Below are 23,636 nucleotides of genomic sequence, written 5' to 3'. Positions count from 1 at the left end.
TCCCAAATTCTTTGAGCTAGCCTGGAGAGACTTGGGGATTTTGTTCCGCCCTGTTTGTTGACATAGTGCATACAGGTTGTGTTGTCTGTCTGTATTAGCACTGACTCTCCTTGGAGCAAAGGCAGAAACGATTTTAGAGCCAGAAAAATCGCCATGAGCTCCAATTTGTTGATGTGCCAAGATCTTTGATGTGTGGACCATCTTCCCTTCACAGAGAGATCCTCCAAATGAGCGCCCCATCCTTCCAATGAGGCGTCTGTTGTGAGTGTTCTGTCCGGTGGCAGCGACAGAAAGGACATGCCTTCCGTCAAGTTGGCTGGAATTGCCCACCATGCGAGTGCTGACCTTATCTGATCTGTGACACATATCATGTCGTGGAAAGATCCCGTTACCTGACGCCACTGAGCATCCAGAGCTTCCTGGATAGGACGTGTCCTCAGCCGGCAATGAGGGATCAAGGCAATGGATGATGACGCCATCCCCAGAAATGATTTTAATAGTCTCACAGAAACTGACTCTCTTGATCTGATCAGAGCCACCAGTCGCAACATCTTTTTGAGACGCTCCTGGGAGAGGAATGCCTTCGCTGACACAGTCTCCAGAGTTGCGCCCAGGAAATCTCTTTGTTGGTGCGGATGAAGTTGGGATTTTTCCACATTTACGGACAGGCCTAAAGAGCGAAACACGTTCTGGCACAGAAGAGTGTGTTGTCGCAGGTGAGTGCTTGACTGAGATTTCAGGAGAAAATCGTCCAGGTATGGAAATATTTGCACTCCCTGGAGGCGCAAATACGCTATTACTGGAGCCAGTACCTTCGTGAACACTCGAGGGGCTGAGCGCAGGCCAAATGGTAACACTTTGAATTGGTAATCGTGTTGACCCACTCGAAAACGCAGGAACTTTCGATGCCGCTGTAAAATAGGGATATGAAAATAGGCATCCTGGAGATCTATAGTCGCCAGAAAATCTTCCTGCAAGAGTAAGCGCAAGATGTCTACCAGCGTCATCATACGGAAGGATTGGCTCTTTATATATTTGTTTAGTGCTCTTAGATCGAGGATGGGCCTCCACTCTCCGTTTTTCTTTGTGATCAAAAAGAACCGGGAATAAAAACCTTTTCCCTTCTGAGACACTGGTACCAGTTCTATAGCTCCTTTTTGCCTTAAAAGTCGGACTTGATGCAACAGTTCTTTCATGTGAGCTGGTGGCGGTCCGGAGGGTGGAGTGGGAGGAGGGAATTTGGTGAATTCTAAGGCGTGTCCCTTCTTCACAATGTCCAAAACCCAACGGTCCTTTGAGATGGAGGACCATTGGGAAAAGAACAGAGAGATTCGACCTCCAACCTTGTCTGTCCGGTAAGAGTCACTGTCTCTTTGATGCGGATCCTCTGTATGAAGATTTTCCTCTATATGACTTGGAGGTTTGCTGCCGTGATGTTTGCTGTTGCTGTCCATAAGAGTAACGGTTGGACCCTTGATTGTAAGGTTTGTATTGTTTATTGTCTCTTCGAAAACTTGAGGAGGTGCCGCGTCCGCGTGCACCACGAAAATTACTCCGCTGAAATTGAAGGTTTCCTAGTGATCTAGCTGTTTCAGTGTCTTTCTTTATGGACTGTAGAGCTTCATCGACGTGGCTCCCAAATAAAGACTCGCCGTCATATGCCATGTTTAGGATCATAGACTGAACCTCCTGACGAAAGGATGTAGATTTTAACCATCCTTGCCTACGCAGAACAGCCGCTCCGGCAAGCTGACGGAAACCCATGCAGGCGATGTCCACTGCACAATCGATTATTTCCGCCGATGCCGCTTCTCCCTCTTGGAGCAACTTCATTGCCTCCACCTTAGATGGCTCTGGTAACTCCTGAACCACATCCGAGATATCAGCCCAAACTTGTCTGTCATATCGTCCCAGGATGGCCAAGGCATTAGCTGCTCTAACCACCGTAGAGGCCATAGAAGAGAATTTACGCCCTATGGCATCCATCCGACGTCCGTCACGATCCGGAGGCGAGGTGATAGAAGATGCCGGATTTTTCGCCTTACGTTGCGCTGCCTGCGTAACGACCGACTCAGGTTTAGCCTGACCCGTGAGGCATGCTGGGGTTCCTATTGGTGCCTTATATTTCTTTTCCAATCGAGGCACCTGAGCTGGCAAGGTATTCGGTGTCTGCATTAATTTCTTGCCTTCTTCCCAAATAAACTCAACTATGGGAATAGCATGAGTCTGTTTGTAGGGTTGATTCTTGAAATCATAAAGGAAGCAATCTTCCTCCCTGCGCTCCGTTGTTAACTTAAAACGGTGTGATGCCCTTTCCATCAGTTGGTGAAAATTGGCTATGTCCACTGGAGGTGAATCCCCTGTTACTATCTGTGAGGGGGATGGTGTTTGTGCCTGGTAATTGTCCCACTCCGCCATATCATCATCATTGTCATCTACATCCCCATCATCATCTGGGATTTCACCCTCTTCTGGGTCCTGAGGGCCTTCCTCTACAGGCTCATAATGAGGCAACACCCTTTCCGGAACCTGTCGTGGAGGTACAGGCGGCATCCGTGGAGCAGGATTTACAATAGGTACCGGTGGAATAATTGCTGGAATCACCGGGGTTGACGGAATCTCTGAACGTTGAGGGGATAGAGGGAACCGTTGGTTGTAGTCGTCCAACATGCGTTGGAGATTAGTAATGAGCGACAGAGGAAGAGTCGCCGTTTTATGCTTCGGAGGGGCCTGGTGTATATATACCGGATCCTCATCCTCACTACTGACATCCTGGCACTTAATAACCAAGTCGGATGGACTTTGTGCTGTTCCAAAAGACTCTGGTAACCCCTCGGATTCCTGATCCGAATCTGTAGCGAATAATGGTGAGGGAGGCTGTGCAACTCCCAAAGGAATATTATGTTCCTGGCTCTCCGAGCCCACAGTAGGAGGTAATGGTGTCCAAGAAACTTCTTCCCTTCTTGTTTTCTGGGTAGTCGCCACACCGCGTATTCGTACCCTTACGAATGTCTGTGGGGATGTACTCGTCGACGGAGCCGTCGTCGAAGGAATGATGGTCGACGGAATTATCGTCGACGACGTCTGTGGCAACAAAATTGCCGTCGTCGGATTCGCCGTCGACGGAACCGCCGTCGACGGAGCCGCCGCCGACGGAGCCGCCGCCGACGGAGCCGCTGCCGACGGAGCCGTCGTCGAGGTCTTCGTAGACAAGGCTTTCGTCGACGGAACCATCGTCGTCGGGATCTTCTTTTTCTTCGCCGACGGAATGGGTGTCGACGAGCTCGACGACGTCTTCGTCGACGACACAGTCTTCGTCGACGGAACCTTTACCTTCTTCGTCGACGTCGAAGTAATGGGCACAACAGAAGTCACCGCCCTTGAAGAAGTGATGGTAATCGTCGACGAGGATAACGTCGACATAACGCTCGTCGACGACGAAGCAGCTGACGTCGTCGTCGGGGTCACCGTCGACGAGGTAGAAACAGCAGATCTCGTCGTCGGGAGCATCGTCGACGAGGCTGACAAATTTTTCCCCGAGGAATGGGAAGTAGACGCCTCAGCAGCCTGAGAACAGTGTCCCATAGGCGACAAAGCAGTAGGTGAAACCACAAAGGTGGCAGTTGTCAGAGGCAAAGCCAGCTTCTTTTTCTTCAGGAAAGGAGATGGTAACTCCTGCACACTACTGCGCTTAGAGGTTGGTTGAGAACGACCAGAAAAGAGACTTTCCACATCAGAGAGAGTGTTATCCTTGTCTTTTAGTCTCTGTAGCCATAAAAGCAGGCGGCCTTCTCTGTCCTTTAGAGTTTTTGTAGAGAAAGTTCTACAAAACTTACATTTTGCCACCTCATGGTCAGGATATAAACAGTAAATACACTTACTGTGTGGGTCCTCAGAGAACAAACGCAGTTTTCCACATGAAGAACATGGTCTAAACAAAGATTTCTTACTAGAAGACATCCTCCCTGACAAAAACTGAGCAGAGCTCAGGGAGACTCCCTGTCACATGACGTGCGGTAGAAAATCTGAGGTGAGAAGCTCTGAGGAGAAGGTTCTAGAGAGGGGCTGACGCCTGATTGGCTGGAGTTCGGACTTACATAATGACAGAGATAGACTACAAAGGTCTTTTGTCTCTCTCCATTGTATTCCTATGGAGTTTTTCTCTTATAGGTTCACTATGTGTGTTTTACACCTACATGCGCTAATTATATGATTACTTTTGTATATATTTTATTATATATATATATATATATATATTGCTATTTTATTTACCGTGGGACTCCCACTCCGACGACGGGGAATATTCAAGCATGTGAATCTATGAAAGACACCCTAATACTGGAGAAGACGCTCCAACCCATTTATGTAGATCAGGAAAAGGAAAGGCGCCAGGACACAGCCCTGGCGTACTCCACGCCCTATCCCAAAAGATCTACTACATTCCCCCCCTTTTCCATAGCGAACAGTAGCTGTAGCCCCAGAATACAGCTCCCTCAAGAAGCAGATAATCGAATCATCCACGCCCATCCTTTGCATCAGTTTCCATAATTTATTATGGGACACACAATCAAAAGCAGAAGTAAGATCGACAAATGTAAAATATAGGCGCTCCTTCTTTATCGATATATACTTCTGCTGAACAAGAAATAGATTTAAGCACTGCTCAATAGTTCCTATGCCCCTTTGAAAACCAAACTGTAGGTCACTTATTACCCCATTTTCCTCCACCCAGTTTTGTAATTTTGCTAAAATCACTCTACCGAGGATTTTATAGATGAATCGAGTAGGGATATTGGCCTATAACATGCACAATTTTGTCTATCTCCCTTTTTATAAATGGGAACGATAATAGATGTAAACCATGACGGACTTAAGCCCCTCGCTAAAGCTGCATTAAAGAGCTGTACCAGAATGGGGCCCCAAAAATCACTGTTTGCTTTATACAGATCAACTGGGATCCCATCTGGACCTGCTGCCTTTCCACTCTTTGTAGCTTTCAGGCTCAATAAGACCTCAGGCAGGGTAACCACTATTTTTTCGGCAACCCCCCCTTTCTCCCGTAGGACCTCCAATGGAGTAACTGCTACTTTTTGTACATCCATCCCTTTCTCACATAGTGAGGTGGAAACTTTGTGTGAGCTCTGTTCTAAGTTCATATAGAGGGTGGAAAAATGTGAGACCCAGTCATCCTCACTAATTGCGATTTCTAAGCGAGCCTTAGTATTATCAAAAAGGAGAGGCGCATTAGCCACCCTTCAAAATGCAGAAGTATCTTTAGACTGTGAGGCATCACATAGTTCTTCCCATACCACCCTCTTTATTCTTCCTCTGTTGCAATGCCAAATTGTAACGGTTCCTTAAATCTCTTATTAAGGGGGGGTCCCGGGGTTCCCAATGAATGGCATGCTTAAGCTCAGTCAGGGCCTTAGTGCATGCATGATCGAACCATCTTCTACCATTTTTAGACCTATTCCTGGAAACCGCCCTCAAACTCTCTTTAACGGTGGCTGCTATAATATTAAAATGTTCTATTATATTTTCGCTTTTTGAATTTTCATCCAGGCAAATTCTAAAGCTATCTGTACAGGTATTAACCAGTTTAGCTAAGAATTCGTCCGGAACCACCTTACTCCACTTAAGGGAATACCCATTTTGTCTCCCCATCAAATCATCCGGGGCAGCCTGTATCTGCGTGCTATCATGTTGGCATGCTGTGAATGGGCTATCAATTTCAAGTACTTGTGGGTAATGATCACTCAGTGGCAATTCATAAATCTTGAAACTAGAGACCCTGAATCCAGAGGTATTCGAGCAAATAATAAAATCAATGGTAGTCGATGCACCCCTCCCAATAAATGTCGGGAGAAATGGTGTTGGGCGCGTAGCCAATTCGTTTACATATCCCAAATCACAATTAAATAATGTCTCGTTCAACAAGTCCCCAGTTAGGGTATGATCAAAGTGTGTGAGATTAATGTCTTGCTCTAACATTAAACCACAAATTCCTTTTTGACCCTTTTTGCAAAGATGACAGTTAAAATCCCCCCCCCATAAAATCATAACTTCCCTCATCTTGCTATCTATCTCCCCTTGTAAATCATTATTTAGCCTTTTCATAATCTCCTGAATTGCAGTACTTGGGATATTATTATAAAAATTAATAATAACGAGGCTGATCCCAGATTTAGTATCTATCACAACTTTGTGATAGAAACTACACTCTGAGTGGAAGCGGACCTTCTCATATGATAAACGATTTGAGAGGTACGTAATTAGACCTCCTTTAGGTCTCCCGTGTATCCCTCCTACTGCCGGAGTGCAGTAGGTTTTGTAGCCAATTAAATGTATGGGCTCTATGGTCCAAGTTTCTTGCAAGGCCACCGTGTCCATACTCTCTATGGCTATTTTCCAAGAGGGATTAGAAATTTTCTGTTTTAAACCTGCCACGTTCCAAAACATCACAGTACAATTTTCTTTATGGCTAGGTATTATTGCCTCGTCCATGACGACATGGCCCCTATCAGTCTCATTTATTTCAGCTGTAGATTCACCCAGGAGTTCTTTTGGGCTGGCGATCAGATTTCGGCTACTTTGAAAAGGTGATCCCTTTTTACCAGCAACTCTATGATAGCACTTCCGGGTTCAGGAAACTCAGGTGCAACTCTGGTTCTCGATGTTGCATGGCGGCAGTGGCAGCAGCTTGAAGACTTTGGACTACCAGCTCACCCCAGAAGGTTTTTTGAGCAATTGGGTCCCTGTGCTGTGAACAGGAGGCCAGTCAGCTAACTTTGAATTCTCTGGGTTGGACTGGGATCTGGAAACGTCATCTCTCTTTGAGCAGGACACAGCAAGCGCAGTCCCTCACTTTGCTAGCTAGCAGCTGCAGTTCTCATCGGTACAGCCTCTCTTTGCTGGTCCCTCGGTGCAGTAGGGCAGTCCTTCAGTTCTCCTTCCGAGTCCGTCGATATCGAAGTTCTGGGGGCCTCGGGTGCCCTATTTATTTACAAAAAAAAACCTCAGGGTAGGATGCGGTTGGTAGCCAATGGGCTACCAGGTTCCCTCCCTCCTTATTACCACCCCTTCCTGAGAAGTGTAGCATCTGGCTATCCTAGGATGCACCATTCTGCCGACTTCCAAGATGTTGAGATCCCTCTCTCGACATTCAGAGCTTCCCAGCCCACCTCAAGAGGTGTGGCTATTTGACAACTGGATACTTCCGGTTCACCTTCTTTTCCTTTTATTTCAAGAAATGCTTTGCTGGGTCTGGTTCATCAGTAGGCTAATATATCCACTCCTGGAATATGTGTTTGATCTCGGTCATAAATTTAAATAATGGTGTGGCACTCAGTCTTTCATCTTTCTGAGGTCGATAAAATTAGTGCCATTGAGTTGGATAACAACATTTCTAATTTGGTGTTAAGGCACCCTCTGGTGAGTATGTGCTTTACAAACATACATGGTGTGATAAGGACACAAATGTATTTTAATCTTTTGTGTTTCAATTTATTACATTGTCATTATTCCCTCTGCCCCACCTTGACTCAGTACTTTTCATCCATTCCCATGACCACTTTTCATTCATCCCATCTTTTTCCTTTCCCTTTTCTCTTCCTCAGCGCCTCCAGCCATGCCTTGTTTCCTCTTTCCATTCTTGCTTTCTTACACCCTCATTCATTCCCCATTCCCTATCCTTCCTTCCCCCCTCGGTGCATTTCTTCCTTCTTCCTCCATTTGTTCCTTACTTTCTTTTTTTCCTGCTCCTTCCTTCTTCCCTTCTTTAATTTCTTTCTTCCTTATCCTCAACCCTTTCTTCTCCTCCTTTCTTTTCTTCTTTAGATTCATCCATCACACATCATAACCTCCTCAGAAGTCTTCCTCGCCACATGATTAACGAAGTGAGCTTCAGCTCCACACCAGAACCCTCCAAAGCAAAAGTTAGCCTCCCATCCCTTCCCAACATGGCCGACCCCTATCACCCATGACCTCTATAAGAGGAGGGCCGGCCCAACCCTCAGCCTGTTTTTTTGGTTCTGTGCACGATGCGCTGTCAGGTGAGTGTTTCCTGCTGTAGCAGGAACATGGGTCCATGGTTGGTGGTCCTGCTCTAGCGGGACCTAGGGATCTAGGACCTCCCCCCTACCTTCCCCCGGTATCCTTCCGAGCCGGTTAGGCTCTGCCTCAGCGAGTCAAGGGTTTACAGGGGCTCTGCCCGACGGCCCCTTCTGACCCCTCCGGCCGTGTTGACAATGGTTATGGGACATTGTCTGTACCAAGGCCTCCCGTCGGTGCTCCTTGGATCTGGGATTTATTCTATTAGTTACAGAGGGGCGCGAGGGGCGGCTTTCCCCGAGTCTCCAGTTCCTTCAGGCTGGGGGGGGGGGGGGGCATCCCTGCAAGAGGTGGGCTATTGGCATGGGTATTGGGAGAGGGGGCCCGGCGGACCGGCCAACGATCCTCGGCTGCGCCCCCATTTTCATGATTGCAGGTTTTCAGCCCCGGGTGACATTGTCCGCAGGGGCCTCGCTGCGGCCCATGCTGTGTCAGTCCCTTCGGGCTGGCATTCGGCGCAGGCTGCAGCGGGGCTCCTCTTCTCTCTAGTTTCTCCGAGCTCCTAGGAGCTCTAGGGCTTACCTGCTTGGTGCCGGGGAGAGTGCAGTTCCTGGCGCAGGCTTGTTCCTTCCGCGCTAATCTCCCTGGCGGTCCTCTTCCCTCTCCTGCGGGAATTTCACGCGGGTCTTCTACGAGACAGGGTGCCGCTTGTGACCGCGTTGATGGCCCAGCCAGCCTCATCCGGCTTCCCGCGCGGCTGATCCCCTCAGGTGCAGCCGGTCCCGCAGGTTACTGGGCGGCTTCTTTTTGTTTCACCTTTTTTTTTGCCAGGGTTCAGGTCTGTGTTTCATTCAGTCTGTGGCTGGCTGTGGCCTACACCTTTTCAGTCCCGATTTTGTGATCAAATCCTGGTGTCTCAGAGGTAAAATGTTATTCATTGGTACTTTCTCTGATAAATTTGGAGAGTCACAGTGGCCTAGTTGGTCAGGTCTCTGACTCTTGCTCTAAAGGGGGCTGGCGGCCGGCACAGGCTGCTGTGGGGCTCCGCTTTTGTGGTACAGTCATCTTCAAACACATGGCTTTCATTGTATGGGGTTTGTTTGAGGAGTCTTGCACCCGTGCACTACGTTCTTCTCACTCAGCGAGCCTGAACACCTGGTTTACAGCTGGCAGTGACAGTGAGTGAGTACTGTTTGGAGCTCTCGAATCTGCTCGGCTCTTCTGCTGCTGTCACGTTTCGGACTCTTACAAAGCGTTGTTTTTGGGTCGTGGTGGCCCTGTGCTGTAAGGCGGGATCAACGTACTCTGCGTGAGTGTTATATATATGTATATTTATATGTTTTACAATTCCTGGAGAGGTCTCAGACACCAGTTGCAGCTGTAGGTCTGTGTTTGCCTCGCAGCTTTCGTTGGATGATGGTAGTGATTTTTTCTTTTTTTTACGCTCTGGGTGCAGTTTAGTCATTGGTTCCCCCCATTATTGACTAATGTTAACAGACCTGCTTCTAAGCGCGGTGTGTAATTGGCAAATTACGAATTTGTGCTTTGTGTAAGTTGGTCCTCTACGTACTACTTTTGTTGCTGTAAATCTTTGTCTTTATTGCCTGCTGGTCATTGTTGACTAGTTTTGTAGTGCAGATTAGTGATTTTTCGAAGCGGCATCAAGGTGCCGTACGTACCCTATAACGTGCACTGCATGACACAGCATTGGACCCTTCCAGGTGTTTTGCAATCTTTCTTTGTTCTAAGGTTGCCAAGAGGGGTTCCATGGGGTAGTAATACGCACTTAATTATGGAGCTGTATCATTTGCCATTAATGTACTGGTGGTACCTCACACTTCGACCATTTGCCCTGTGAGTTGAGTGCTCATGTCCTGGTGTTTTGCTGGTGTTTAGGAGTGTATCGCGTGGCCACGGCTTCATATTGTTTGCTGTATTTGTCCCTACTCCTTCATCCCTTCCGGGCTTTGGGCCTGCGGTCCTTCCGCCCTGTATACTCCTGTTCCCGCCTGCTCTCCATTGTTGTGCAGGGTCTGGCCTGGTCAGTCCCTGGTTGAGCGTCCACCTGGGGATTCCGGGGGCTGTTGGCGGCTGCATGTCTGATAGGGGCGGGCTGCTGTTGGCACCATTCCGTCCTTCTCTGGGCTGCTTCTGTGGTCGCCATGTGGCCTTTTGCTTCTGCTCCTGGAGGGTTTGCCCTTTCTTGTCCGGGGCCACGGCCGTGGCGTCCCTTTCTCTTCCTGCTTCCTGACTCGGCTAACCAGCTGCTACGCCCCCCGTCCATGTCAAGCTTCTCCTCGGCTCCTGGCCGTTGGGGGCCGTCTTTTGCCTCACCTTCCGTCCTGGGTGGCCTCTGTCGCAGTTCCGTGGGTCCTGCCTACTGCCACGCCGCCCCATTGTTGCTCTTGGCTGTCTCCTGGGTTCTTCTCCAGCGGGGCTGGTTTGTCCGTTTCCTGTTTTCGGGTAGGGTCCTGGTGCTCTTCCGATTCCTGGCGTTCCCCTTTGGTTTTTTCTCTGCCCCACTGGCTTTCGTGTTGGGGTTGTCTTCCTTGGTCGGGATCCTCCACAGGGTGTGTGTCGAGTGTTCTTGTGCCTTGTTGGCGGACGGTGCTTTGCATCGTCCTTCTCTTGGGGGCTAATCCCGTAAGGTGGATCTCAGTGCTACTGGGCCGTCCTGGATTCTGGTTCATACTCATCTTCACTTGTTCCCGTGGGTGTACTTTCTCTTGTCCCACCCACGGTTCGTTTGCCGGTGGTTGTGCTCCATGGGTTTGGTCCGGTCTGGGTTGGGGGTGTCCATCCTCTTCCCCTCCCTATAGGTGGGGCACGCAGCTCCCTTTCCGCCCTGTCTGCAGGTGCGGCCTGTGGTCTTCCTTTTCTGGTATCCCCCTCCCAGGTGGTTGCGGCCTGTTGGGCGTGCTTGGGTTCCCGGTCGGGGTCGGTTGTCCCCCTGCTGCTGAGTTTCTCGTCTTGCTTCTGTTGGCCATTCCTTGGTTTGTCTGAGGTTTGCCCCAGCCCTGCAGGGGCTTTTTGATCCTGGCTTGGGCGGTTTTTCGCCTGCTTCGTTTATCCAGGGGGGTTGCTGGGTTTGCTCCCTTTGGTTTTTTGGCTCATTTGTTCTGTCCTTGGCTGGGGTCCGGGGGTTGTCACTCAGGACAGTTCCTCTCCCGTGGCTTCCGTCTTCCGGTGGGCAGCCAGGTTCCTTTTGTTCCGGGCTCAGTTTGGGTCCCTGGTGGTGGCTCTTTTTGCTTTCTCGTCCGGGCTCCCGGCTTGGTGCTTTTCCTCTGTTCCCTTTGCTTGCGCGGGATCTGGGCTTGTTTGGCCTGGACGGGGCGTTTGACCTGTTGGTGGTACTCACCTGGGTTCTTCTCCCTTGGTTTCCGCTGCTAGGGGTGTTGCTCGTCCGGGGGTGCTGGGCTCTCCCGGTTCTTCCTTGCCCTTTGCGGGGCCCTCCACTTCCTGTGGAGATTTTGCGTCCTCTTCTTTTTTGTCCCTGGCTCTGGGTGGCTGGTTCCTGCGGGCTCGGGGTTGCTCCCTGGAGGTGTTGGCATTGCTTCAGGCTCGTTTCGCCCGGCTCTTTTATCCTTCTCGCATTGGTGTGCCTGTGGCCTTGCCTCCCTGTGCGCTCCTTTTTTTTGTCGGCTCTCTGTTTAGCTGGGTCGGGCCTGGTTGGTGGCTGGCTGGGTGGCCTCCTGGGTGCTCGGGTCGGTTTGCTTGGCCCTGCACTGGGATGTCACGCTCATTCGTGCAGCGTTGCCCATGCTTCCTTGTGCGTAGTGGCCCTGTGGTGGGCCTTTGCTTTCCTTTCTGGGGGCTGGGCCTTGGGTCTGGTCCCTTCTGTTTTAGGTTCTCTTTTGGGCGTTCTTGCGGGCTTTCCGCTTTTGGCCGCTTTGGTTCCTTTGGTGGACGGGTTGCTTCAGAGTTGTTTTCCTGTGGCTTCCGGGGGCTGTTTTTTGCCTTGTGCCTTCCTGGGTCCTTTCGCTGGTGTTGCGCTCCCTTCCGGGAGGTCCTTTAGGTTGCTGGGGTCCGTGGCCTGCCAGTTTCTCACCTTGTTGATGGTGTTTTGTTGGCCTTCATTTCTGCTGGTCGGATGGGGTGCTGGGTTCCTTTCTGCGCTCTCCTCCGTTCTTGCGGCTCCTGCCGGTCCGCTTTGGTTGTGTCTGGTTCCTCGGATTCTGCCCTTGGTTCCTTGGGTTGTCCGCCGGGCCTGGTGGGTTTTGTTTCCTTCCTTCCCTCTGGTCATTGGATTTGGGGTGGTTTCTGTTCTCTTGGTGTTGGTGGTCCAACGTGCAGTGTTGCTGTGTTTGAGTCGGACTGTGTCTTTTGGCTGCTGTGGCATCTTGTTGTCTCTGTGGTGGTGTTGCCCTCTTTTGCTTCGGTTCTAGAGTCTGGGGTTTTTACTTCCATTTCACTTTTGGCTATCCGTTGGGCAGTCTTGGTGCGTTTGGGCCAGCGTGCCTCTTTCTGTTGTGGTGCGAGTTTGCTGTTGCTTTTGGCTCCATACGGTCTGGTTCCGTGCCTTCTCAGTCCTCCTTCGGTCGTTGGTTCGGGCGGATTTTCTGGCAGCCCTACGGGCCTCGGGGGTCCGGGTTTTTGGCCCTCCCTGGGTCTCTCTGTCCCGAGCTGGTTCGTCCTGCTCGTGGTTGCCTCTCTCTTGGGTGGTTCCTTCCACTCGTCTGTGTTTTTGGGGTTTGCCCTGCTTCTTCGGCATCCCCTTCTGGTCCATTGGTTTCTTGTGAGTTTACATGAAGCCGCTTGGCTTTGGTATGTGCTCACTTCGTTAATCATGTGGCAAGGAAGACTTACGAGGAGGTAATGGTAATCTTTATTACTCTGAGTATAGTCTTCCTCGCCACATGAGTTCCCATCCCTCACTCCCTGTGTTTCTATCGGCTTCATGTTTCTGCGTGGTAGTTCTCAGGCTGAGGGTTGGGCCGACCCTCCTCTTATAGAGGTCAAGGGTGATAGGCCATGTTGGGAAGGGATGGGAGGCATGGGAGGCTAACTTTTGCTTTGGAGGGTTCTGGTGTGGAGCTGAACCTCACTTCGTTAATCATGTGGCGAGGAAGACTATACTCGGAGTAATAAAGATAACCGGTAAGTAACCGGGGCATTCATTTCCTTTCTCCATCTATCCCTTCCTTTCTTCCCTTCACATTCTTTTCTTATTTACTTCTTCTTTCATCCATTACTTATTTATTTCCTCACTCTGGTACTCCCTTTGCTGCCTGCATTTGTTGCTGCTTTCTGTATTGTATTCCTTCCTTTCTTTTAAACAACACAGTACAAGCACATTCTCTTTAGTTTGTAAAGCTGCCTCAAGTACTCAAATGACCTTTCCTAAAGCTGCATTTTGAGATTTACACACATTCCCTAATTTGACTTCACTTTTAAGTTATTGTCATAGGCGTTCCATATTTTATATTGTTATGTTATATGGATTTGTATAGTCACTAATGACCCGAGAGAGTATCCACGCACTTGGGAAGGTATGTAGATGTGAGGCGCCAATGTGCTTATGTGAAGAGCCAGGCCTTCAGCTCCTTGTGGAACTCAAGGAGTGAGGAAGCGACTCTCACGTGTTGAGGCTTGTAGATGTGGGTGGAGTCAATAAAGGAAGTAGGTGGGGCCACAGGATGAAGTGGGCAGGCCAGGGAAGTAGGTGTGTCCTCCTAAAAAAAAACAGAGCACCTGCACTTAATATTTTACACATTTTTTTTGATAAGCAAATTTTTTTTATTTCTGCATAGAAGGCAAAATCGAGGATGACATACAATAGTTCGCTGAACTTGGCATCAGTAAATGCAAACAGGAAAGCATTGACAAGCAAATGCAAAAACCCACCCCTACTCCTCAACCCCCCGCCCTCTGTGCCCCCACCCTTCAAAACAGGCCCCCCAGCCATTTCCCCCATACTTTGCGGAATTTTTTGGGGCAGCCCCGGGCAGCGTACAATGACCGCTCTTGAGCGGCACACCAATCCACCCCTCTACTCCAGGTAGCCCCACTGGGCGGGTCCGGCTGTGACCACAGGGCCGCTATATCCCTCTTGGCTACCATTAGGGCAGTAGTGAGAAAGTACTTTTTGTTACGGGACCCATCCAACCCGTCCGTGATGCCCAGCAGAGCCATTCTAGGATCATGGGGGACCTCCCATCCCAGGACTTCAGTGAGTTCGGCTTCAATCATTGTCCAGTAACTCTCCAGGTGGGAGCAAGACCACACCATATGGAAGAAATCCGCCGGATCCACCCCACAGCGAGCACATGAGGCGTCCACGCGGAGGCCTGCCCGATGTAGGCGGGCCGGAGTCAGATAAGCGGCGTGGAGGTAGTAGAGTTGGATGAGCCGCAACCTGGCGGAAGTGGTAAGCGATCGAGGCGCCATGAGGGCGTCCCTCCAGTCCGCGTCATCTAGGGGCCCCACCCAAGCCTCCCATTGCTGTTTTAGGTCACTCCAATCTACCGGGGTATTGTTAATCAGGGATTTGTATATGCGGGATATTCCCCCCATACCCAGACACCCTAACATCACCTGAGCCTCGGGCGGGCTATGCGCAGGCAATCTGGAGTCCAGAGGGACATGGGCTTGGACCGCATGACGCAGCTGAAGATATCTATAAAATTGGGAAGGCTGTAACGAGAAGCGGGTCTGATGCTCCTGGAAGGAACACATGTGGCTCCCCCGCCATATATCGCCCAGGCTGGAAATTCCTAGAAGATCCCATTGCCGAAATCCTTCAAGTCCCACCACTTCCCGCAGCCACGTTCCGTGCCAAAGCGGTGTGAGCTGTGTTATCTTCCCCGACCAGCGGGTGTGCCGCAAAGCTGCTCGCCACGCCAGAAAAGGGGCCCGCACGACATCGGGGAGCGACAGGGGGACCGCTGCCCCATAGAGCATGTTCTGGATAGAGGAGAACCAGAGACATTGCACCTCGAGTCGATAGGTCGGATTATCCCACCCATTCGAGAACCAGTCATGAATCACCAGCAGCTGGGCGGCCAGATAATATAGATATAGATTGGTCATGCTCAGGCCTCCGTCGTAGGAAGGGACCCTGCAGCGATCTAAGGCCAACCGGGGCCTGCCGTCGCCCCAGAGAAATTTGGTCGCCATCTGATCCAGTTCCCGGAACCACGGGCGCGGAAAGGTGCACAGAGTATTTTGTAACATGTACAGAAACTTGGGGAGGATCATCATCTTATAGAGGGCGACCCTCCCCAGCGGATTCAGTGGGAGTGACTGCCACCTGAGCATATCTGATCTGGTCTTGTTGACTACGGGAGCCACGTTGAGGGCCCAACAGAGTTCCGGAAGGAGGGTGACCCAGATCCCCAGGTATTTAAATGAGAGTCTCCGGAGGGGAATGTCAGATTGCCAGTCAAAACATTCCCTCGACGGGTGTAAGGGGACCAGTACGGATTTTTTGGGGTTCAGATGAAGACCCGACGCTTGGCCAAAGCGGTGGAGAATCTGGCGGACCCGGGGTCCCGAAGTCGCTGGATCAGAGAGATATAGGAGGACGTCGTCCGCGTATAGGGCAATCTTGTCAGGGGCCACGCCCGGCCAGTCCCACCCGCGGAGAGTGGGATCCGCCCGAATCAGTACAGCCAGTGGCTCCATGGCCAGAGCGAATAGGAGGGGCGAGAGCGGACATCCCTGGCGCGTCCCTCGACCTATAGGAAATGGGCTGGACAGAGCCCCATTTACTAAGGACCGCGACCATAGCACGGAACCGGGGACCGAAGCCCATGCGCTCCAGGACATCACCCAAGTACGCCCACCCCACTGAGTCAAAGGCCTTTTCAAAGTCGACCAGCAGAAGGGCCAGATAGGGGGGAAAGGCGCCCTCGGTGTGCCAGGGCGAGATGCAGGCGCCGCAGGCAATGTCTGGTCCCCCGATCCGGCATAAATCCACATTGGTCCGGGTGGAACAAGGAGGCAAGAGACGGGCGCAACCGCTGTGCGAGGACCGTGGCATAGATCTTGAGCTCTGTATTATTAAGGGATATCGGCCGGTAGTCTGAGCAGGACTGCGAGTGGGGCTGCATCTTGGGAAGGACAACTATGGTAGCCGTGTCCATTTCTGGCCGGAATGAACCCGTCTCCACCACTTCTGCAAACAGGTCCCGAAGCCGCGGAACCAGGGTCTCACGATAGTGAGCATAGTATTCCTGAGGGAACCCTCAGGTCCCGGAGTCTTCCCGGGCGCCAGGTGGCTAATCGCCTCCTCAATCTCCTGCAGCGCGATAGGCGAATCGAGGGTCTCAGAAACCTCCCGTCCCAGCCGCCCAAGCACCGCCCCAGTCGTCCCCAGCAACTCTTCAAGGGAGAGCCCAGACGCCTGGGTTCGATACAACCGGGAATAATAGTCAGCGAAAGCTTGGGCCATTGCCACCGAGACTGTTCGGGTTCCGCCCGCAGAGTCCTTGATGGCAGGAATAATCCTGCCCGCCCGGGGGTAAGTGGCCAGCCGGTGGAGAAGGGTACCGTTTTTGTCTCCCCATTCGTATACCCGGGCCACCGAGGAGCGCCACAGAGTCTTTGCCGCCTCCAGAGAGTGTAGGCGAATCTCTTCCCGCAGGAAGGCCAGGCGGCGCGACCGTGTGCCGTCTCCCAACATCCCCTGGTTGCGCTCCAGCTCCAAGGCCTGAGCTTCGCAAGCCGCGAGTTTCTGGGATTGAGCACGTCTCTGCCGTTGCACATGCCCCTTAGCGGCCCCCCGAATAGTCGCTTTGCCGGCCTCCCAAAGGACGGCAGAGGAGGGGACGGATCCCGCATTGTGAGAATAATAGTCAGCTATCTCGCCACCGACCACCTTCCGAAAAGCCTTGTCATGGAGGAACCGAGCGTTCAGACGCCACATCGGACGGGCTGAAAGGGGGGGGCGGGCCAAGAGCAAGGAGCATTGGCGAGTGGTCCGAGAGGCCCCGCGGGAGAATGCGGGCATCCTGCACCCCAGCGCATTCGGTAGACGGGACGAGGATGAGGTCGATCCGGGCATGGGAGTGATGAGCTGCCGACGTGTGGGTGTACTGGCGAGCCTGCGGGTGCCAGACCCTCCAAACATCGCACCGGCCCTGAGATTCAGCCCAGGTCGAGAGCTGCTTCGCGCGAGCGACTCGGGCCAAGGATATCGGTCCCGTCGAATCCAGATGGGGTGTGTAGACAGCGTTAAAATCTCCGCCTAGAATGAGTGAACCCGCCGGAAGCGTCGGGAGGAGGTCCGCGGTGTGAGAGAGGGCCGCCGACAGGAGGGACGGAGCCGCGTAAAGGGACAGCAAGGTGAGGGGTCAACCCTCAAGAGTGCCACAAACCGCCACTACCATGCCCTGGGGGTCTAGGTGCACCTGGGCCATGACGAAGGGAAAGGACTTGCGGAGCAGGATAGCTACCCCCCGGGATCCCCTCGCAAAACCTGAGTGCCACACCCTATCGTAACCATATCGGGTAAGAAAGGGACATTTATTGCCCAGGGGATGGGTCTCCTGGAGAAGGAGCACGTCAATCTCTGCACGCTGCGCATATTTAAGGACCGCCATGCGTTTAAAGCGATCTAAAAGACCATTGACATTCCAGGACAATACACGCATGGCGGCCCTAGGAACAGGTGGGTCAGCCATGATCTAGGACAGAAGAGGGGGCCAATGGAGGCGCGATTGCGCAAGCCCTTAGAGAGGAAGGACAGCGGGACATCGAGCAGGAGAGCAGGTCAAAGGTTACAAGATGCCGTGGAACAACAACATAGAGGGAGTCCCCCCCCCCACCAACAAAACCTTCCCAAGAAGGAAGAAACAACCCCAAACCAACCCCAAACCCCCACCCCCCACCCTATACTTCGAAAACAGAAGCATCTTTCGCCCGAACAAAATGGAACAACCACCAAGCTAAAACGCTCGGGCTTGAGCACTAGTGGACCCCTGATACAATAGAATTCAAGCCTGATGCACCTGCCCTGGCCGAGAGCAATACAGACATCGGAGCACTCCAGCCCAGGCGCGAGCACCGTCAACCTCCCCCCCCCCCGATGAAACACAGAATGTCAAATGTTAGGGCTGCGAGAAAGGTCCGAGGTGTCCACAGACTCAGCCGACCGGGCTACAGGATCCGCCAGCCGGGGTGACACGGCCAGCCGCCCGCCCGCCGCGGGACTGGCGGGCGCAGCCGAGGAGGCAGAAGAGGCCCTCGACCCCCGGCGCGGCCGCCCCCCGGAGCGCGTGATGATCATCTCCTCCACCGTGCACTCCCGGGGTAACGTGCGATGTCGCCGGCGGGTCCTCGATGTCCAGGGCCCTCCCCCGCCCCCCCGCAGGCGATCCGCGTCCAGAGCGGCGCAGGGGGTGCTCCTCCGTCAACCAGGACCAGGCCGCTCGGGGCGTATCAAAGAACAATGTCTTGTGTTGGAAGATGACCCGAAGGCGGGCCGGGAACTGAAGCTGGTACTGGAGGCCCAGGGAGCGCATCTTCTGCTTCACTTCAGTATAAGAGCGGCGCAGTTCCTGGACTTCACGAGTGTAATCCGGGAAGATCATGATTTTGTGATTTTGGTAGTGGAGCGTGTCCATGCGCCGAGCTTCGCGGAGAATGGCGTCCCTGTCTCGGAAGTTTAAGATCTTGAGGATGAAAGGCCGGGGGGGCGCACCGGGGGGCCTGGGGGCAAGGGATCGATGGGCTCTCTCCACCACGAACGAGGCAGAGAGGCCGTCCACCGGCATCCAGGATCGGAACCAGCGCTCCATAAAGTCGTCCGCCCGGCCCGTTTCGACCCCCTCCGGGAATCCCACCAGGCGCAGGTTGCTGCGCCGAGCGCGGTTTTCTGCATCCTCGACCCGGCGGTGTAGTTCTTTAGAGTGAGTGGTTAGTTGCCGGACTTGGTCTTGCAGGTGGCGGATGTCGTCCTCAGCGGTGAATATCCTGGATTCGGCGTCCGAGATGCGGGTGGTGGCGTTCCGCAAGTCTTGCCGGAGAAGAGCAACGTCCACCTTGACCTCCCCCACCATGCCCTCCAGGGAGGCGCGAGACGAGTTGATGGCCTGTAGGATGGCGGCAAGGTCCGCAGCGGAGGCCGGGGCCGGCTCGCCCGTAGAGCCGGACCCCTTCTCAGAGGTCGTGAATTTGTCCATCCTGGTTTGGGTGGCCCCGGGCGCCGGCTTGGCGGCCTTGTCCTTACCCATGGTGGGGGCGCCCCGGGCGCAGTGGTCAGCGAGGCCGGGCAACGGGTCGGGGGTACCCCCTCAGGACTGCGGCGGATGCTCAAGACGAAGTGGGGGCAGAAGTAGGCACGGCCGAGGAATCCCGCGTGGAGAAATGGCCCGGCACCTCCAGACCCAGCGTTCAAGCCCCGACGGGCTTCCCCGCAGAACAACCAGTCGCACCCCCGGCCACAGCCGTGTCCGCCGCGTCCCACGGACAAGGCGAGGTCCAGCACCTCAGGTCAGGGCCCCGGGCCCATGTAGCGTCACCCGTCTGCGTCGCAGGTGATAGACCGCCAAGGCCTCAATGCGTGTGCACCGCCGACCCCTCCGAGAGGGCACCTCACCAGCGCGATCACCCCTCCAACTCCAAGGGGGGAAGTCACCACCCGCTGGCCCTCTTCTCCCAGGGCCCGGAGCACCACATCCCCAGCAAGGCCAGTCCTGGAGCGATGGGAGTGGGGGGGATGGCGCACCCCCCCCCTGACCCCCGAAGCGCGGCCCGAACCAGAAGAGGGCCCCCTGCACCTGGAGCCCCTCAGGCAGCCTCGGACCGACGGGGCCAGCGCCAGACTGTAGACAAGAGGAGGAGAGGGGGGGCCCGGGCCCCCGGCCGCCGATGCCCAGCCCGATGGGGGGGGGGTCTCTCCCCTCCGCACCCGGCCCCCACAGCAGCCCCAGCAATCCAACCCCTCGTAGCAGGCGCCACCTAGCGCTCCATATTTTACAAATTTTACCCTAAAGTATTAGCAATCTCATTCGGATTTGTCGTTGATGTATGGCGTTCTGAAAGGGTGCTCTAAGCAGTCACTGTGGCTTGGGGGTTTCTGGCCCTCGGATAAGCTAATCTTTGGATTGGAGCGAATAATTACTTTTGAGCTTTGCAAGGGGTTTTGGGGTTTGAAAAGCTGCTTTCCTATTACTCCTTATGGGAGGTGCTGTCAGCGGTTAGAGAAAGCAGGAAAACATTTTTTTGCTGTGAGGTATTTTGTTCTGGTTTTGCTTGTCCCCCTCACTCAGTGTGAACTCTATTTCTTGAGTGTTAATAGCATGCTGGGGATATATATCGAGTCATTTCCACCTGTCGAAGCATCAGGCAGAGAGCGACAGTTTTGATGTAGTTGAAAAGATGTTCTAGTCAAGCCTTAACTGTTTTTGATCCAGAAATCCTAGTGTTTTTGAGATATCTGTATTTTTCAGCTCTAGGGAGTTATATGTTTGCTGAAAACCATTTGGGCAAATTGCTGTCTTGTAACTGGTCTTCCCACCGTTCCCTGGGCAGTGAAGCCCCTCTAGGCTGATTGTTTCCTGGAGAGGGGGGTTCACAGCGCCTGTAACGTTGCCTTCTGAGACTCACTTTAGTTTGTTGATCTCACAATCTGTCACTTCTGATATGATTTTGAAATCCTTTGTAGATGGGAGTGTAGGCCTCTTCGAACGACTGATGTAGCTGCCTTGCTCTTCTGCACTGAGTTCTTTGTTTCTGAGCAGGAGTTCAGTATTAATATTCTCTCCAGCAGCAGTGTCTGTTTGTGCTCGGCTGTTTCTCTGAATACCCCCCAAGTTTTCTCCAAGCCCCCTGCCTTACCTCTGTCCAAAAAGGGCATCCATGTTGCTCCCCATACAGCTCACACACTGAAGTGTAAGACAGGCAGGCAATTCAGGGATGGCCAATGGCTGGCAAGAGAGACAATAAAACAGACACTTCTGTTTCTGTATTTTAATCCAATTGTTTCCGCAGAACAAGGGGAATCACTGGCAAAATGGAACTGACTTAGACTATCAGCTCAAAACGCTATTTGCAGCACGCTTGTTTTTGGCAGGAAAGCAGTTTCTTTAAAACTTTTTGTCCCTCTGTATGTTGATGCTATGTGGGGCTTGGGTATAGGGGGATTGTGACGCCGTATTTTATCGCTGAAACCAGCTTTTAGCCTTCTAAAAAAAACAATAATAAGCCCACTTACTTGCACCTTGAAACAATTTTGCATTTTGCTGTTAAGTGGGGATTATCCTGCCAATATCTGCATTTCCTAGTTGCCGCCATCTTGGTTAGCGCGCTAGTGGTTGGTCGCTCAGCACACGACTCCCTATTTTGGAAGGGTGATGCAAGCGTGCAGCAGGTGCGCCGATGGCGCGCCAGAGGCAAGTGCGTCTGCGCCAGTCCGTGCTCCGATCGCGCTCAGCGCCAGCAACGCTGCTAGTTCCACTCAAGGACACGGTAGAATATGCTATTCCAGAGAACAACTTCTCCATATAGGTAAGAGAGGATGTTAGGGGGCCACAAGTAGCTATGGTAAATAAAAATATTACCATTGATGCTGACCAGACCAAGGATAGACTAAAGTGTGGCCTGATTAAGAGCAGGTCTTTGATGAAGCACCACCAAGAGGTGTCAACTATGTTAGAGTGCTTTCACCTAAATGCCCTGTTTTACCTGAAACCTGGACTAGTACCGACTTCTCTTTAGAGCTAGGATTCGCATGTTCAGAAGGATATAACATTTTTCATAAACCCAGGCCATCTGTGAGGGGAGGGTGGGTCGGTGTGATCTTTAAAGAAAAATGGGATTCTACTCCATTACATGTCGACGATGTCAAAGGCATTGAATTATTAAGCTTTTCACTGCAAGAGGCAAGAGGAAAACTACTAACAGGAATAGTATGTTACAGACCTCCGGGTCTAAACACTCAATATCAAGTCCTGTTTGACACCCTCGCTAACCTGACTAACACACTCCAGGATGGTTATATTGGGGGATTTCGATCGCTGGGATAATGGCAAATGAGGACCCCCTCTGAGAGATTTGAGGCAAACTTGTGAAAGCCTTAACCTACACCAACTGGTACAATAGCCAATCCGCCAGGGAGGACGCCCTAGACCTTCTGTTTGCTAACCGGAGCGAGACAGAGGTGATTGATGTACTGCCCCAAAGTTGCACCGATCATTCTGTAATCCACTTTAGGATAACACTGCCCAGACTAGCTAATAACCTAAATCGGTCAGTAACTTACCGCAAGGGAAGAGAATGGGTCAAGCTAATAAAAAATAGACAATACCCGACATTCCCAGAACAGAATCTTTTAGTCCCTATCAATTCAGTAGAAGAAAATTATGAAATCTACTGTAACTATATAAATTGTACTTTGGATCAGACTGTCCCGGTAAAAAGACTGAAGACCAGAAAGAAACCTTCAGCCCCTTGGTATAGCGAGGAGCTAAAATTGATGCGGAAAAAATGTAAACAGGCCGAGAGGAAATGGAGAAGGTCGTATGTAGAATCGGTTAAAAAAGAGCTGAAACTGTTGCAGGCTTCGTATAAGGAGGCTATTTCTAAGTCCAAAGCGGAGTATTACGCTAAAACCATCCTGCAAGCACCTAATAGTACTAAAGTGCTTTTTAATATTATAAAGAACCTATCCAATCCAGCCTGCATGGGTAATAAGGTGGATGCAACGCAGAAACTCTGCGATGGCATTGCTGCCCACTTTGAGGAGAACATTATTAAAATTGTTGGGGGTTTTAACACCAACAATAACAGTTGTCTGGATGAGGAAAATGAACCATCTCAGACACTAGCAGAAGAGCCACAGATAGAAGTATCTAAGAGTTGTCATCCGTCTGTTGTTCTTCTTGTGTTTTCAATCTCTTACCGAGGATACATTTAACAGCCTTGTTCAAAGCGTATCCTCGGGCTCTCCCCTGGACCCTCTTCCACATGGGATATGGAAGGAGTTTCAACTAGAATTATTCCCTTAGTTGCGGCAGATCTGCTGTCAGTCATTGGAAAAAGGAATGGTTATGTGAGAACATGGTTTCTGTCATTGTGAGAAAGTGGCTCTGTATATACTGTTCCCAAATAGGTACAGTGTGCACAGAGTCCACAGTCCCCAGAGGTTTGGCAGAGGCTAAAGTTAGATATAACCTTACTCTCTAAAGTGGTAGCTTGGTCGAGCAGTAAGGCAGTATCGGAGGACAGTGTAAAGCATTTGTTGTACACACTCAGTCAGCAAATGGTCTCACACACTCAATAACTGAACTCTAGGCCAATGGTTTATATAAAAAATATATGGTAGTTTTATTTTAGAACCAACAATAGGTATCAAAATATACTTTCTCAAAATGAGATGCTTTAGTTAAATACTTTTGCAATATGCAATTGACTTTTGCAGGTAGTAGTTAAAGGTTGTTGCAATAGGCAACACAATTTCAAACACAATAATACATTGAGCTCAATGGGAACTTTACGTTATATGCAATTAATTACTTTCAGGATTACTTTTCTAACTCCAGGACTGGATCCTAGATTCAGCCCTGGGACAGTTCTTGGAAACAAGTGAGTAAATTCGGTTATGTTACTGTTGTGATTTTTAAGCAATATTTTGCCTTTTTAAAAGT

The sequence above is a fragment of the Triturus cristatus genome, chromosome 1_2 (assembly GCF_964204655.1).
Source record: "Triturus cristatus chromosome 1_2, aTriCri1.1, whole genome shotgun sequence".
Taxonomy (NCBI): Eukaryota; Metazoa; Chordata; class Amphibia; order Caudata; family Salamandridae; genus Triturus; species Triturus cristatus.
Note: the sequence above shows the minus strand (reverse complement) of the source record.